General features: G+C 39.5%; 1 protein-coding gene across 5 annotated transcripts in view; it reads left to right on the top strand.

Annotated features, from left to right (window-relative positions):
* CFAP20DC (CFAP20 domain containing) overlaps nt 1-16,523 on the top strand; it is a 184,933-nt gene that overhangs the window by 120,962 nt on the left and 47,448 nt on the right. The window lies entirely within an intron of this gene.

Below are 16,523 nucleotides of genomic sequence, written 5' to 3'. Positions count from 1 at the left end.
GCTTAGGAACCAAAAGCACTTTGTACAAAGACTTTAGAATTTAGAATTTTCTTTATTTATCTTTGCTGCAAGAATTTTTCCAAATTTGTGTTAAATTGTTCTATGATTTTTTTTTAATTTAATCTGTTGTGAACTGGAGAGATAAGCTTACAGTGCACTGATGAAGACAGCAGCACATTCAGTGGACTTTGGTACTGGCTGGACCTCAGTTTTTGCTATGTCATAGTATAAAGCTTGTGGGCAGCTGCCTAAAACTAAAATTAGTTCTTTCCAAGCATGATTCTCATAGCATCTGTTACGATTAAGAAGATATTATTATTAAGAAGATAAGAGTTGGCTTATGAGAATTCCAGCAACTGAATTGATTTCTGTATCCCTGAGTAGATGACAGTAAATGCACCTTGATTTTTTTTAAAGAGCCTTCCTGTGATTGACCCAGCTTTCCATACATAATTAAATCAAAGTTACCTTTTTGTAGTAGCAATTCAGACATATTGCGTCTATTTTCCACACTCTATACATTAGGCAACAAAGTCTGTGAAGTTTATAAAAGTTCTACTTTTCATTTCATTTCTTTTCATTTTATTTCCCCTTGAAGGTCCACTATCTTGTCCTGTTCCATGGTACATGTTTCTTTCCCTGAAGTCTCAAAACCCTTTTTTGTTCTGTCAGATTCTTAAATCTTTCTATATTTTCCTACTGCAGAATAGCTTCTAAATCTACTTATGGAGATTCTTAGTCATTGGCATTGCTTCTTTTTGATGGTCTTCCTCTTACGGCTCTTGATACAAAAACCTCCTTTGTTTAATTTGATAAACTTCCTTCTTCTCTCATCACCTGAGATGTGGCTACTCATTGCTCCAATCTTCTAGCTTTTTCTTCAGGCAAATGTACAAAATGCTAACATTTTCTTTTAATTAAGCACAATGTTAGCAACAATAGAGTATTAATTTCTTCTAGTTTTGTAATAAGAATCCAAACATACCAGAAGCATTTACAGATCACAACTGAAAAGTTCTTTCTCTCCAGTAGTCACTTTTGCATTTTTAAGCACTAGTAGAATTCTTTTATCTGTGACAGTTTCTTTCTTAAATTCTAGGAATAGCTAACTAGAAGGTATTGATGTCAAGGAAAAGGACTCTCTCTTTAACTCAACTACGAAACTCCAATAAGAAATTCTTGCTTCATCCACCCCACCATCACCTCCCCAATTTCCCTGCAAATTCAGAAATCTAGATGTGCAGCACTTTACTGACCTTTGGTGTTTGGAAGAATGGCAAGAGAACGGAAGAACTTGATGTTTAGCCAAAAGTTATCTGATTCCATGCAGATGATTTGAAGAACCATAGATTTGTTGAAGGGAAGGAAAGTAGGGCAAATGGCTCTCTACTCACTCTTCCCTACAAATCAATCCATTCCACCTCCAGTGGTACTAGAGAATCTGATGCATGACACACAACTTTTTTGATTCATGTCCAGTAGTCCTCTCAAAGACCACTAGACCCCTGAAAATACACACCAGTGTATTGTCTATGCAGATTCTCAGTCATGAAGGTCATGGTTGTCCCAAAGGTGCTTTTTTTCAAGAGGGAACTGGCCTTTCTGGTTTTTCTTTGAAGGCAGAAGCTGAAGAACTTCTTGGATGAGAAGCGAAATGTCTTTTTAAAAAAAACACCTAAAAGTCCAGTTGAAAAAAAAGCACCTTTGGGACACCAGTGTATTATGCTATAGGATCATGGTGACCTAGAGGCTAAGACACTGGGCTTATTGACCAAAAGATTGGCAGTTCGAGATTCAAGTACCACATGACGGGATGGGCTCCTCTTCTTTTCCCAGCTCATGCCAATCTAGCAGTTCAAAAGCATGCAAATGCAAGTAGATAAATTGCATCTACATGGAGGGAAGTATGCGGTGGAGTACCCCAAGGCTCTCTTTTGGGCCCATAACTCTTCAACATCTTCATCAATGATTTGGACGAGGGCATAAATGGGGAACTCATCAAATTTGTAGGTGACACCAAGCTGGCAGGAATAGCCAACACTCCAGACGTTAGGCTTAACATACAGAAGGATCTTGATAAACTTGAACATCTAATAAAATGAAATTCAATGGTGAAAAGAGTAAGGTTCTACATTTAGGCAAGAAAAACGAAATGCACAGATACAATATAAGTGGTACCTTGCTCAATAGTAGCAACCGTGAGAGGGATTTTGGAATTCTAGTGGACAACCATTTAAATAGGAGCTAGCAGTGTGCAGCAGCTGCCAAAAAGCCAACACAGTTCTAGGCTGCCTAAACAGAGGGATAGAATCAAGATCACGTGAAATGTTAATACCACTTTATAATGCCTTGGTAAGGCCAAACTTGGAATACTGCATCTAGTGTTGGTTGCCACAATGTAAAAAAGATGTTGAAGCTCTAGAAAGAGTGCAGAGAAGAGCAACAAAGATGATTAAGGGACTGGAGGATAAAACATATGAAGAACGGTTGCAGGAACTGGGTATGTCTAGTTTAATTAAAAAATAAGGACTAGGGGAGACATGATAGCAGTGTTCTGATATCTCAGGGGCTGCCACAAAGAAGAGGGAGTCAAACTATTCTCCAAAGCACCTGAGAGTAGGCCAAGAAGTAATGGGTGGAAACTAATCAATGAGAGAAGCAACGTAAAACTAAGGAGAAATTTCCTGACAGTGAGAACAATTAATCAGTGGAACAGCTTGCCTCCAGAAGATGTGAATGCTCCAACACTGGAAGTCTTTAAGAAGATGTTGGATAACCATTTATCTGAAGTGGTGTAGGCTTTCCTGCCAAAGCAGGGGTTTGGACTAGAAGACCTCCAAGGTCCCTTCCAACTCTGTTATTCTATTCTAAATAGGTACCACTTCAGTAGGAAGATAATAGTGTTCCATGCGCCTTTGGCATTATAGCCATGCTGGACACATGATAATGGAAGCATTTTTGGACAACACTGATTCCTTTGCCTAGGAAACAGAGATGAGCACCGCCTCCATGTGTCAGACATGACTGGACAGTGGATATCTACCTCTTTTTATATATTATGCTATGCATCTGAACCATACGAGGGCAGCCTAACCACAAGGGGTGGTCATCTAAAGAGCCACTCTTACTCTTGTACTTCACTGGCCTTCCAGGAAGCAGGGAAGAGAAGGAAATGAGAAGAAATTAAGTCTTTTGACAACAAGTATCTTACTTGTTTCTCTCTAACCCCACATTGCCCTGCATACCCTACATGAGAAGAGAAAGTTGAGGATGTTCTTTAGCTCTCCCAATGCAAGAAAGCTGGAGTTCCTGATATATGGGGCAGGGATGGGCGGTGTAGTAGCATCAAAGAACCCCTTGCCCTACTCCTCTTTGTACCCACCCATCTTTCCTCTATGGATCAGGTGTGTCATTCCTTCCATTCAAAATGGTTTGAGAGATATGAGCAACTATATAGTTACCTGCTTAATTGAACAAAATACACAACTGATCCCCTCCACAATGGGTTGTATATTTTTTTGGTACAGTACTTGATCCGTGAAGATTCTACCCAGACAAGCAGGGCTGCATGGCCTATTTTGTCACACAGATGTGCCCACAAATGAACCTGTGTAGATGAGCTAGCCGAGATCTGCATTTTGACAACTGATGTAACCATTTTTCTCTCCGTAGGGAGAGCAATTGTTAGTTGATTTTCCTACCAGCAGGGAGTCCATCAATCACTTTCCTCAAGTTGTCCTGCTTTATATGTGGGTGGACAGCACCAGTTGTTAGCCTTATTACTGAAACACAATATGGCTTACCAATGCAGGCAGTGCAAAGCATATCAGCACATATTTCTGCCACATCAGATGGACAGGAGGAAAGCACATTGACTCTGCTATGGGGAAAAAGCCCCCAAATGCATCTATCGTCAAGGCAAGTGTTCCTTATTGTTCAGAAGTACATAAAGCAACCAAAAGAATCTTGTCCTTGTGTTGATCCATTTATTCTCACGCTTGCTTTGTTTTATTACCGTGTTTTCCCGAAAATAAGACATAATTTCCTGAAAATAAGTTGCGTGAGCGGCTTTTCCGCTCCCCACTTGTGCACCTCCCAGCCTCACCATGCCCTGGCCCAGCTCTCCCTGCAGGGCCAGGATGCAGCCGCCACTGCCATCCCAGCATGGCTTCTTCTGCGGCTTCCAAACCCCGGAGGTTGGCTGCCAAGTCTTCCATCATTGTCCACTCTGGGTGTACACTCTATGGTTCCGGCAGCTGACCCATGACCTAGCGGTATCCTGAAGGCGCCAAGCAAATCAAGCACCTTTGCGCCCTCCCCGGGGCTTATTTTCGGGGGAGGGCCTTATTTCCAGGACATGTCATATTTTCGGGGAAACACAGTATAAACCTTTCTTAACGCATACAATAACCAACCTTCAACTTAATATTCCATACTTGAAGCCAATTAATTAATTGTGTGCTTTCTCTAACAATAAGCATTCTTATATTGTTGGGAAACACTCAGCCAGGCAAGGAAGAGGAAAAGCAGAATAACAGGGTTGGAAGGGACCTTGAAGGTCCTCTAATTCAACTTTGTGCAGCCACAAGAGGTCCGAGACTGGCCCCCATCCCAAGCTCCAGAGAGCCTTATTAATCTGCTGCCAAGAGAAGGCAGGGGAAATTCCTGTAAAATAGGCAGACTATAGTAAATTACTTAGCTTGAACTCTATATGAACCTACATGGATCTGGTTCCTTGCACTTGACATGCATCCATTTACATTCATTATCGTGGGTAACAATTTCTAACACTTTTTCATATAAGACTCTCTCAGAATTCATCTTACTTTTTTTTCTTTTTTTTTTCTTCCATGCTAAATTTTCCCTTTTTTTCAATGCCTGTTTTCTCCTATAACTGATGGCCATTTTGCCCAAAATCCGTTCTCCCAAAATCCATCCCCCAAAATTATCTCTTCCCCTGTTGATAACTTCTTATCACTTATATATCCTTCAGAAGCTGTTATAGACAAGGGATTGTCCCTCACTAGCAAGAAGCAATCGACCAAAAATTTACTTAGTAATAACATATTATCTTCAATTTAATTAATAAATTCTTATTTGTTTAAGAAAAATTATTAAAAATTAAAACTTACAAACACTTAAGATCCACACACTTTAAAATCTTAATTTCATTCTGAGATGCACAAGCAATCTATAAAATACATCACTTGCTAGTTCCTCAATGAATTTGGCAACCTGCCAAAAAGGTGTTACTAAGCTATAAATATAAATATGTGATTATGAGATCAACCTACATGATTATTTTTAAAAAGCCTGGTAGATGTAGTAAGATGCAATATACAGCCTAAGGAAAAATTGTCCCATCTTGTTGATCTTTTAAAAAGATCAACTAATTGTTGGAGAGTGGATAACATGAAGAAATTCTAACAAAAAGCAAAAACAAAAGTAAAGAAGAAAACATGAATCATTTCTCTAGTGTATGATTTGGAAGTATTCTTTAACATGTAAACTTACCAAATTGCTTCCTTTAAGAAAGAAACCAAAATTTGATTGCTTAATAAATACTATACCTCCTACAAAAATAAACCTAATTCAGAAAAATCAGGTAAGATAGCATCTGGGAATTCAGTATAATTTATGTAAATTAGCAAGAGACATCGAAACATCTCAATCATTATGAAATATGCCTGTTTAGGAAAAACAGCATGAGAATAGGATTTCCAACTTTGGAAGAGACGGTGGAGTTTTTTAAATGATGTGTAACATTAGCATTGCATTCAGAAACTATAGAATTTAATAGCAGCCATTTATTTCTAATGATATCCAAAGCAAAGTTACAAACATGGGCTGAACAGTGCCTTTCTTTGAAGAAAAAGCTTAACAAGATGTATTATAAATCAGCAGTCCCCAACCTTTTTGGCACCAGGGACGTTTTGTGAAAGACGATTTTTCATGGATTCGGGGGGGGGGGGGAGGGTGCAACCTGGATCCTTTGCAAGTGCAGTTTATAGTAGGTTTCATAGTCCCATGACAATGTGTTGCCTGATGAACCGAGGTGGAGCTGAGGAGGTGACGCTAGCGCTGGGGAGCAGCTGCAAATACAAATGAAACTTCACTTGCTCGCTCATCTGCCACTCACCTCCAGCTGTGAAGCCCAATTCCTAATTGATCACATACCAGGACTGGTCCATGGCCCAGGGATTGGGATCCCTGCTATAACTGAATTGATCAGATATACAAATAACACCTGGAAGAGTAATCAGGTGCAGTTTAAACTTGGGAAAGATGCAGTGTTTCCCTCCCCCGTTTCCTTTCCAAAATGGAATGTTTTTTAGAGGAGTCAATAGACTTTAACCAACAGATAAATAATTGTCAGGGATCGTATGCTTAATCATAATTAAAGCCGGCATCACTCCTTTGGCTGTTGCCTTTCTTTCTGCCTGTTCACCCTATAAAGTCAGTACAATATTGAAGGCAAAAAAATCATAAGAAACCTTGATTTAAATTGCCCAACCAGGAAGTTAATTTGGGCCTTACCTCTAATTTTGCAGAATTTACCCAACTTCATTGCTGTGCACATAAAATGAATTAGTCCCCATAAATGTTTCCATTAATTCTAATCCTGCAATATAGAAATACATTTCCAAGTCTTCTTCTCATCCATGGTAACTTTTCTTGATACTATATGATTATCATTGCTATCTTATTTCCTTAATCCAATTGCACAATCTGTTCCTTTTCCCCGATGAGTTATGACATCTTTTATGCTATTTCCTTTAATCTCCTTTCCAAACCTGATGCTTTCCAGGTGGAGTTCCATCATCCACAGAAAGCACTGGAAGAACTTATCTAGAGAATCCCAAGTTAAGGAAGATTCTTCTATATAAGATGTAATTGATTGATTTCTTAATATATTTTCTGAATTAATAAACTGCAATAGCAATAGCAATAGCAATAGCAGTAGACTTATATACCGCTTCATAGGCCTTTCAGGCCTCTCTAAGCGGTTTACAGAGAGTCAGCATATTGCCCCCAACAATCTGGGTCCTCATTTTACCCACCTCGGAAGGATGGAAGGCTGAGTCAACCCTGAGCCGGTGAGATTTGAACCGCTGACCTGCTGATCTAGCAGTAGCCTGCAGTGCTGCATTTAACCACTGCGCCACCTTGGCTCTCTGCACTCAAGGCAGCTAACAGTAAGAGCCAGGTTTGGCAATTAAACTTAAGTCTCCAGGCAATTAACCATTAGCTTGGCTCCCAGCTTGTTTTGACAGCAGATACCCAGATAAGGTTTGAAACTTTATTGCAGACAAGAATGATATCACACATACATAAGTCAATTGCCTATTGCAAAGGAAACCACGTACCCTCCTTCTCGTTGTCTCTCTTTCTCCCACCTTCCAAATAAGTAGATATGAAATGGATACCAAAAAGATTGGTGGAACACTTGATGCATTGATCAAACGAAATAGGTTAACATAATGGCAGTCTCTAGGAACTACATAAAAGCAACTTTTCAAGCCATAGCTTTTATGCTATCCCATTCTCTTTCTTAAGAAGGCTCTGTGCAGCTTGGAGTTTGTGAAGAAACTAGGAGGTTTTTGACTACCAGTTCTGTGGGCGTGGTGTGGCTTGGTGGGCATGGCTTGGTGGGCGTGGCAAGGAAAGAATACTGCAGAATCCCTATTCCCTCCCCAGTCCTGGGGGAAGGATACTGCAAAATTTCCATTCCCTTCCCACTCCACTCCAGGGCCAAGATACTGTAAAATCCACATTCCCTCCCCATCCCAGTAACCTGCTTTCCAGCTCCGTTCTCCTGTGCAGGACAACAGAAGAAGACCCAGCCAATTAGCTGGGACTCAGGAGGCAGCGAATATATGGGGGCGGAGCCAGCCAGAGGTGGTATTTGCCAGTTCTCCAAACTACTAAAAAATTCCACTACTGCTTCAGCAGAACCAGTCAGAACTGACTGAATACCACCTCTGGGTGAGCTCTAGTAATGTTTGGTGGAAGTAGGAAATGAGTCATTATAACTGAGTTTGGGCACAGGTAAAAGTCAGACAAATTGCATTGTGTTTAGTTTGAAAAGCAGCAAGGCTGTTCCTTTAATACGAGATCTATCCTCTCCATTTTGCAATTCAGCAGAGGACCTGCTGACCATTATATGCAGTAGGTAAAACATAGGGCTTTTAAAAAATGTATCAGATAGAACTTGTCAGATTATTGAGTAAATTGTGGCTGTGGATTATGTATTGAATGGAAAGACAAGACACCTCAGGATGCATGGGAAGCCATGGCAGGAAATGAAATGGGTATTTATTTATTTACTTAACAAACCAAAATGGGAAAATAAATAATAGCTGGGAGGAAAGGAAGAATGGATAAACAAAACAAGAGAGAGAGAGATTCTCATCCATGAAATGGGATATCTGAAAAAATAAATCAATTGCTACTAAAATGGCCTCCAGGCTCTTGACATGTACTAAGTCATTGAAAAAAAAATCAAGGAAACTGCTTCCCAAGGCTCCTGTTGGGAAGAGAGGGGATGCAACAATTCAGACAGTTTGCTGGTTGAAGGACTAGAATCGCAACAAGTGGGCTGTGAAGAAACATAGGTCCTGACATCTGTTAAATCACATAGAAGAGGATGCTTCATTTTAAACACATAGCGAAATGCCCAGGTGGCTGGCTACATCGCAGGCTGCAACTTATATTTCCTCAAGGAAGGGACAGCATACAACTGGATAATGTGATGCATTTCTCCTTCTTCTCCAAAAAGAAGGGAGAGAGAAAACAAAGAATCTCCTCTAGATCATATGTCTGAACACAAATTATTATTCTAAGATACATTGGATTCTACTAGGCTACAGCAGTAAATTGTAGGTCACCAGACACTTCACCCCAAATTCAACTCTTAGCTCTTAGCTGAATTTGGTAGAAGATCCCTAGGTGTTGCTTGGCAAGATTAGAAGTGTAGTTTAGAATGAGTGCAAAACACAGTGGACAATTGTCCATTGCAGAACAAAGGAGTCACAGACATATGGGTCCAGTTTACAGAATTTAAACTCTAGACTTCTTTTCCTTTATCCTTCCAAATTAACAGATACCTGGCGGGTTTGATGGTCTTGGAGGAGAGCTAAGCTAAGTTTTGCATAACATCTCTCTCTCTCTCAAGCTAAACTAATCATTCCCACCTCACCAGCCTCAACACTTGCAATAAAAATGAAATAGTAAACATATTAATAAAAATCTGAATTAAAAGCTTAATTAAAATACCATTAAAAGCACATTGATAAAACAGATAGCACCCAATTGTATTCCAAAGCAGCAGCTAAAAATCTGGCATTCTAAAAATCCTGTCAGAATAATAAAGTATGCTTGCTTCCAGAAGGATAATAATATGAACGTACCAATTTGTAATACTAAAAAAGGGCAATATTTAGTGGAAGCCGTATGGACAATAAAATGAGCCAGAGGTGCTCCAGATTATAAACTACAATACACTGTCTCTTCATGGCGTCAGAAAGACAAGTGGAATGAAGTAGAAACAGTTATTATGGAAGTTCTCTGCCCAACTAAGTTTAAGCAAGATGGATACATGCTAGATTTCTAATCTTGTAGAAGACAGTTACTCAGTATGGTTACTGATGTTACTGAGTTACAAAAGACAGTTTGGTCTTCTGGATTTCTCTTCCAGGAGGAATGTGAATGTGATCCTGCCTCAACCTATTTCCTTTTTTCTGATCCTTCTCTTTTTCAACTTTGCCCATTTTGGAGAGTTTCAAACAGGATATTAAGTTAGGAGCAAAAATTTAAAACTTTCTGGAATAGCAGTACATTACTTCTTATGACCAAAAGCCAGCAGTTTTCATTTCAGTGTCTTTAAGGTTGACAATGTCCAACATGGGTTGGTTTCAAAGAAATAATTCTGACCACCAATGTAGCTTGCTAAAAGAAGCCATGCTAATGTCACATATCATTATATAAAAGAGCCTACAGGGGTGGGGTGGGGGGATTAAAAAGGCAAATTATTTTCCTTCTTCTTCCATGCTCTAATTTAATGTTTCTCAACCTCGGCAACTTTTAAGATGCATAGATTTCAACTTCCAGAATTCTCCAGAAGCATGCTGGCTAGGGAATTCTGGGAGTTGAAATCCACATACCTTAAAGTTGCTAAGATTGAGAGACGTTGCTCTAATTGTCCTCAGGGTTCTCAGAGAAATTGTAATCTTGCTTAATCAGAATCAGTGTGGCCTTAGGCCTTTGTACTTGCCGCTCTCCTTGCTATCTTGTTAACTGTAAAAAAAAAAGATTTCCCAAGTTAAGCATGCTTGCCCTTAAAATAAATTTACCCCAACTTCTATTCACGCTTCTGTAACCTGCTGTCGTTCCTTCTTACCACACACTTGAGGTATGCCATGAAAGTGAAGTTTGAGGCAAACAGTTGCTATTTCCAAGATCTTCAAGTTGATTCACAAATATAACATGACTATGGGTAGTTGATTACAGTGACTGTTCAAAGTTACAATTGCACTGAAAAAGTGACTTGTCACTGTTTTTCACATTTACAACCATTACACCATCCCTAGGGTCACATAACCAAAATTCAGACATTTGACATGTATTTTTTTTTTAAATATATATTTTATTCATTTTCACATTCCATTTTACAGTCACTTATATACTGGATATTTGCTATAAGAAAAGAAATAAAATAAAATAAAAAAGAAAACACAACTCATCATCATTCACAACCCCACCTGACACTTCCATCCTCCATACACCCCATCTTCCCCCTCCAACTTTCCTTTCCTCCCTCTAACACTCCCCTTCCCTACTTCCCTTTCCCCTCAAACCTTCCTTTCTCCCCTTCCTCCTAGCATTCCCCTTACGCCCTCCTTACATTCCCCTTACTCCTTCCTTACTCCTCCCTCTTCTTTCCCTCTACCTCTCCCCTTGGTGTGTTCCTTTATTCAACTCTTATTTATTAATATTGAACTATAATATGATAAAAAATAAAAAATAAAATAAACCAAGGAAAAAAAATATAAAGAAAGAAAAGAAAAAAAGAAAGAACAACCGTATACAAGTGCATTCTTCTTCTTATTGAAACTATACCAGCACCCACCCACCCACCCCCCATAGATCCCCATCCCTAGTCCCCCCGACTTCCCAGGGCCCACACCTGGCACTGCCCTCTGTCAAACCCCTTCTAAAGTATCTTATGATCGTATGAATTAAAAATAAAAGTAATATAAAAAATAGATAAAAAGAAATTACAAATTATAAAAAGGAAAAGAAAAGAAAAAAAAGAGAAAAAAAGAAAAAAAAGAACTCTTTGTATTAAGCTCAGCCCCCATCTTTATTTATGTTTAAACAGTATAAATCATTCTATATGTATTTTATTCTCGTCTCTTGCTTCTCTGTTATTTACCCCAACCTCCTGTAGACTCTCCAGTTCATCTTCCTTAACCTTATATTCAAATAAAAATTTATACAAATTTGTGCAGACATCAGTTTACAATCTAGCTCAAAATAATCTCACCAAACTTTCCCTTCTAGTAAAATTTAAGCAGCGTGGATCATTCCACATATTCAAATATTACTTTACACAAGAATCAGTTTGCATTCTATCTTAAAATAATCTCATCAAGCTTTCCCTTCTAATAGGATTTAAACAACGTAAATCATTCCGCATGCATTTTACCCTCGTCCCTTGCTTCTCTGATATTTACCACTATTTCCCATAGTCCCTCCAAATAATCTTTCTTAACCTTATTTTCGAACAATAATTCACACAAGAGTCAGTTTACCTTTTAACTCGAAATACTCTGATCAGGCTTTCGCTCCCCCTCCACCTATCCCGCGTTACCCGGCTCCCTCCTCCCAAACCAAAGTTCAGTAAAGTTACCATCTCCACTCTCTTCACTTTAGAGTCCTGGACAATTTAAATTAAAGTTCAGACATACAAGTCCCGTGAAATATACTTTCAGCATCCACATAATTCAGTCCCAATATCACACCACCAATATCCAATTCCGCTTTTTCTACCGGAGAGAGATCGCAAACCCCCATTCAATCCACAACTTTAACAAATATTTTGGAATGTTTAAATCCTCGATCTCCGCTCTTCTGCTTCTCCGAAAGAGGGAGAGCTACCCCCTCCATCTTGCAGCCATGCGGTCTGCTGCTTGCCTTCTCCTTCGGCTTGTCTTTCCTCTTTTCCAAGTGAATCAGGAAGTCCCGCCTTCAAAGTCTTATAGTAGAAATCTCGAGCCTCCGAAACAGAATTAAGACGAAATCTTTGATTCTCAAATGTAACCGTAATGCCGGCTGGTGCTTCCCATTTATACTGTATCTGGTGGTTTCTAAGCTCTTTAGTTAAGAAAGTATAGTCTCTTCTTGCTTTTAACATCTGGGATGGTATTTCTTTGAAGACAATCAAATCCTGCCCATCAACTCGCAACCTGTTATTGTAAAACTTTTGTATGATCGCATTTCTGGATTCTTTTGTGGAGAAATATATAATTAAGTCCCTCGGGAGCTGTCGCTGTTCCGCTACCAACGAATTCTGGCGATAGATTTTCCGAATCTGCCAATCAAAATTAAATCCCGGGCTTCCCACCGCATGGCTGAAGGCCTCAACAAAGGTCTGTTTCAAATTCTCTCGCTCCTTTTCGCGCAATCCTCTGACTCTTATTGCAAATGCCTTCTTGTTAAAATTTATCATAACGAGCTGTTCTTGAGTATCTCTAATTTTTTGTTGTAATGTTTGGATATTAGTAGTCAAATTAGAATTAGCCTCCTCCAAACTTTCCAATTTATTCTCCATTTCAGCGGTATAATCTGTCAGAGCAGACACGGCTACAAACGTATTCGCCTTCATTTGGGCAATCTTAGTCTCTAAATTATCATATAGCTCCAATACAAATTCTTTAATTTCCTGTTTAAAGTCATTAAGCATTTGAAAGAGAAATTCCTGTGTTAAGAATTCTCCAGTAGAGGGCGTAGGAGACAAGGGCAGCGATTTCATAGCAGATTCTTTAAGCACATTCGTAGAGAAACGCTTCGGCTTTAACCTGAGAGTCATTATAAATAAACAAATAAACAGCGCTCTCGCTCCCCTCTGTTTCCAAAAAAAATATTTTGTTTATAGATTTTGGATAATTAATAAGGAATGGTCTGCAGGAAGGTAGAGCCGGCTAAGTAAATCCCCTATCAGTCACCAACAGAGAAAAATCGCCATTTTGAAGTGCGTTTAAACAAAGAAGCCTCTAGGACAAATGAGGCTGGTGTTTAAGATAGTAAAAAAAGCAAAAATCTCTCAGGGGTGGGACCCGCTCGTATTAATCATAGCTTCAAACAACTTTGCTTTGTCCTGAGGGGGGAGTCACCTGTCTAGGGCTGCAAAAAAAACAGCTGAGAAGAACTGGCTGGAGATAAGAGCTCAGCTTACGCTGGATCTAATCTCCGTCCACAGCCAAAAAAAAAGAAAAAGGCTGTGAACTACGAATAGACCCTAGCCACTGAGCTACTCCCTGCCCCTTTCTAGCCAAAAAGGGGTGATATCTATGATCTTATTTAGATATACAGACCAGATCTCTGAGAGGAGCTCTGTTGAGCCCTCTTCGGCGACAGGCTCCGCCCCCAGAAGTCTCCATTTGACATGTATTTATGACACATGTATTTATGACGATTGCCTGTGTTCTGGCATCCTATGATCGCCTTTTGCAACTTTCTGACAAGCAAAGTCAATGGAGAAGCCAGACTCACTTAACAACTGTGTTGCTAACTTAACATTTGCAGTGATTCACTTAACATCTATGGCAAGAAAGGTCACAAAATGGGACAAAATTCACTTAACAACAGTCTTGCTTAACAATGGAAATTCTGGGCTCCATTGTGGTCGTAAATCGAGGACTACCTGGAGTTAATCCCTCTTTTATTAAAAGTTGCAGCACATGGAACAGTTGAAGAGAACCCTGCAGTATATTTGTCAAAACAGTGTAATTTAGAAACATGCATTTATAAAACTTGGTTCTGTGTACATCTCACCAGATATCCCACAACTGAATACTATCATTCGAAACATGTCCCAAGATATTAGCTAAAATATCTGCAGCGAGACTAACCTCAGTATTTCAATGCATATTGTATGTATGTATGTATGTATGTATGTATGTATGTATGTATGTATGTATGTATGTTTGTTGATGATGTTCGTCCATTGTGTTCGAAGAGGACCTTGACATCTAACAGGTTGTGCGCTGTCCACAATGTGTCCGTGGGTGGCTGGTAAGGCCTGTACCAGAACAAAATGTTCTGCCACATGTCGGGAGACATGTGTGGGCACTATTGTTGCAGCATTTGCAGCTCTGGCTTTGCGGAGGGCTCACTTCTCTTGTGCTATGGTTGTTCTTCTGTCCTCTGATCTCTGGCCTTGGTGGATCAGTGTGTGCCATGTCGATTGATCTTGTGCCAGGGTTTCCCAGAAGGTGGTGTCGATATCCAGGGACTTGAAGGAGGCTTTCAACCTGTCTTTCTATCGCTTCCTTTGTCCCCGTGGAATCGCTTTCCTTGAGACAACTCACCATAGAGGAGCTGTTTGGGGATGTGATGGTCTGGCATCCTTGCAACGTGGTCTGCCCAGCGTGTCTGGGCTTTCATCAGCAGGGTGTGAACCAGTGGTGAGTTGCAAGCAGTATGCCCCGGTACGGACGTACTGGTGCCTGCTGGTAGCACCAGGTACCATTCTGATATGGTGCTCCAGAGGGCCAACACGCCCGCCCAAGCTCCTTACCTGTATTTGAGCTCTTTGGCGCTTCCACGCATGCTCATGGAGCGTACGGTGCCTGCGCAATGCTCCGCCGAGCAGCATCAGCATCACAAAGGTAAGGACGCATGCGTGCGTCTGCGCGCATGCTTACTCATGTAAGTACCTGTTGCAACAGGATCCGCAACCCACCACTGGTGTGAACTGATGGCAGGCCTGTACTGGAGAGGGCACTTTGTCTGGCACTTTGTCCTGCCACCGGATCCTCAGAATTCTACGGAGGCAGGTCATGTGGAAATGGTTCAATTGCCTAGCATGCCTCCTGTATACAATCCAAGCCTGTACGTATGTACAGTATCTATGTATGTATACAATGTATTCATCAAATTTATAATTTATGATTTTGATAATTGGATTATAGAAAGAGATGCATTGTAACAATAGAGTAAGAGGCAAATTCTATTGTTTTTCTTTTACTTTTTTCTTTCTTCCCCCTTTAAGTCTTAAAAAAAACTTTTTCTTTCCTTTTTTCCTACATTAATTTGTGTTAGCTTTTTAAATTTTCTTTTTAAAAATATTTTACACAGACACAAACACATATTTTATTTTTAAAAACAAAATTATGTGCGTGCATGTGTGTATAATTCTATAACTCCAGTTAAACACAATGAACATAAATAAGATCACAAGAGGGAAGATATTACATGTAAGGCAAACAGAGGATTTTCTTATTAGGGGGATCCCCAGGTAACCAAGTTTGAAGAGCTCTCTTGAAAGTCACAAGGGTTGGAGCTAACCTTCTTTCGGGCAGGGTGGTGTTCCAGAAGGCAGATGCCCCAGCAAAAAAGACTCCTCTCCAAGGTCCCATCAAATGGAACTGCCTTTCAAACCACACCTGTTGTATGTCCCTTTTGCCAGATCTGGTGGGATTGGTAGATAAGTAGATGTAATCGGGAAGATTTTGTCACTCTTGTCAAAGGAAACACTATTCTATTTTAGCAATCTCCTGTTGTGTAAATAATATTTTATTTACAGGAATAAGACAAAATAAAGATTTATTTATTTATTCATTCACTCATCACAATTTTACACTGTCCATCTCAGCTATGTGACTCTGGGCAGTTTACAATAAGTTTTAAAATGTATTTGTTAAATGTATACCTGCTTTTGTTCAACAGTTCAAATTGTTGCATTCTTTTTATTTAGGAAGTTAGCAAATGTTACCTGACCCAGGTATTATGGGAAAATGCACAATCTGTTTAAATAAGACTAATACACCCTGAATTTCAGCTGGATACAAGGCAAATAAAAGCAAAAACCTGTCATAAAAATATGAAACAGGAACATATGAATCATTGACAAGCATCCATTTTATATTTATGACAAAAAGTCTGTGCCATTTGTGTTTCAATATGATAACCTGTTATAGTTGCAACACTTCCCATTATAAATACATTAATAGCCTCAAAATAAGGTCAAAATCTGTTTGCTAGAATCATTTTAATTAGGAGGGAGGGGACCGAAAAGAATTTTTATATCATGCCAACTTCCATTTCTGCTAATGTAATTCAATATTGAATTAGACTAGAAGTTTACAAGAGACCTCAACAGCAAACATTACATAACTGAACATTTTCACTGTTTTCTTGCAGCTGAAAGTATTGCCTACATAGGTGTGGGGCAAAAGCAGATGGTTAGAGGCAAGTAAACATGGCCATGAGTAGTTGACCCTGTTTGTTAATAGGGATAT

Source organism: Thamnophis sirtalis, unplaced genomic scaffold, assembly GCF_051295495.1.
Source record: "Thamnophis sirtalis isolate CommonGarterSnake01/CBP01778 unplaced genomic scaffold, rThaSir2_p1.2 scaffold_3, whole genome shotgun sequence".
Lineage (NCBI taxonomy): Eukaryota > Metazoa > Chordata > Lepidosauria > Squamata > Natricidae > Thamnophis > Thamnophis sirtalis.
This window is presented reverse-complemented; position numbering and strand designations above follow the sequence as displayed.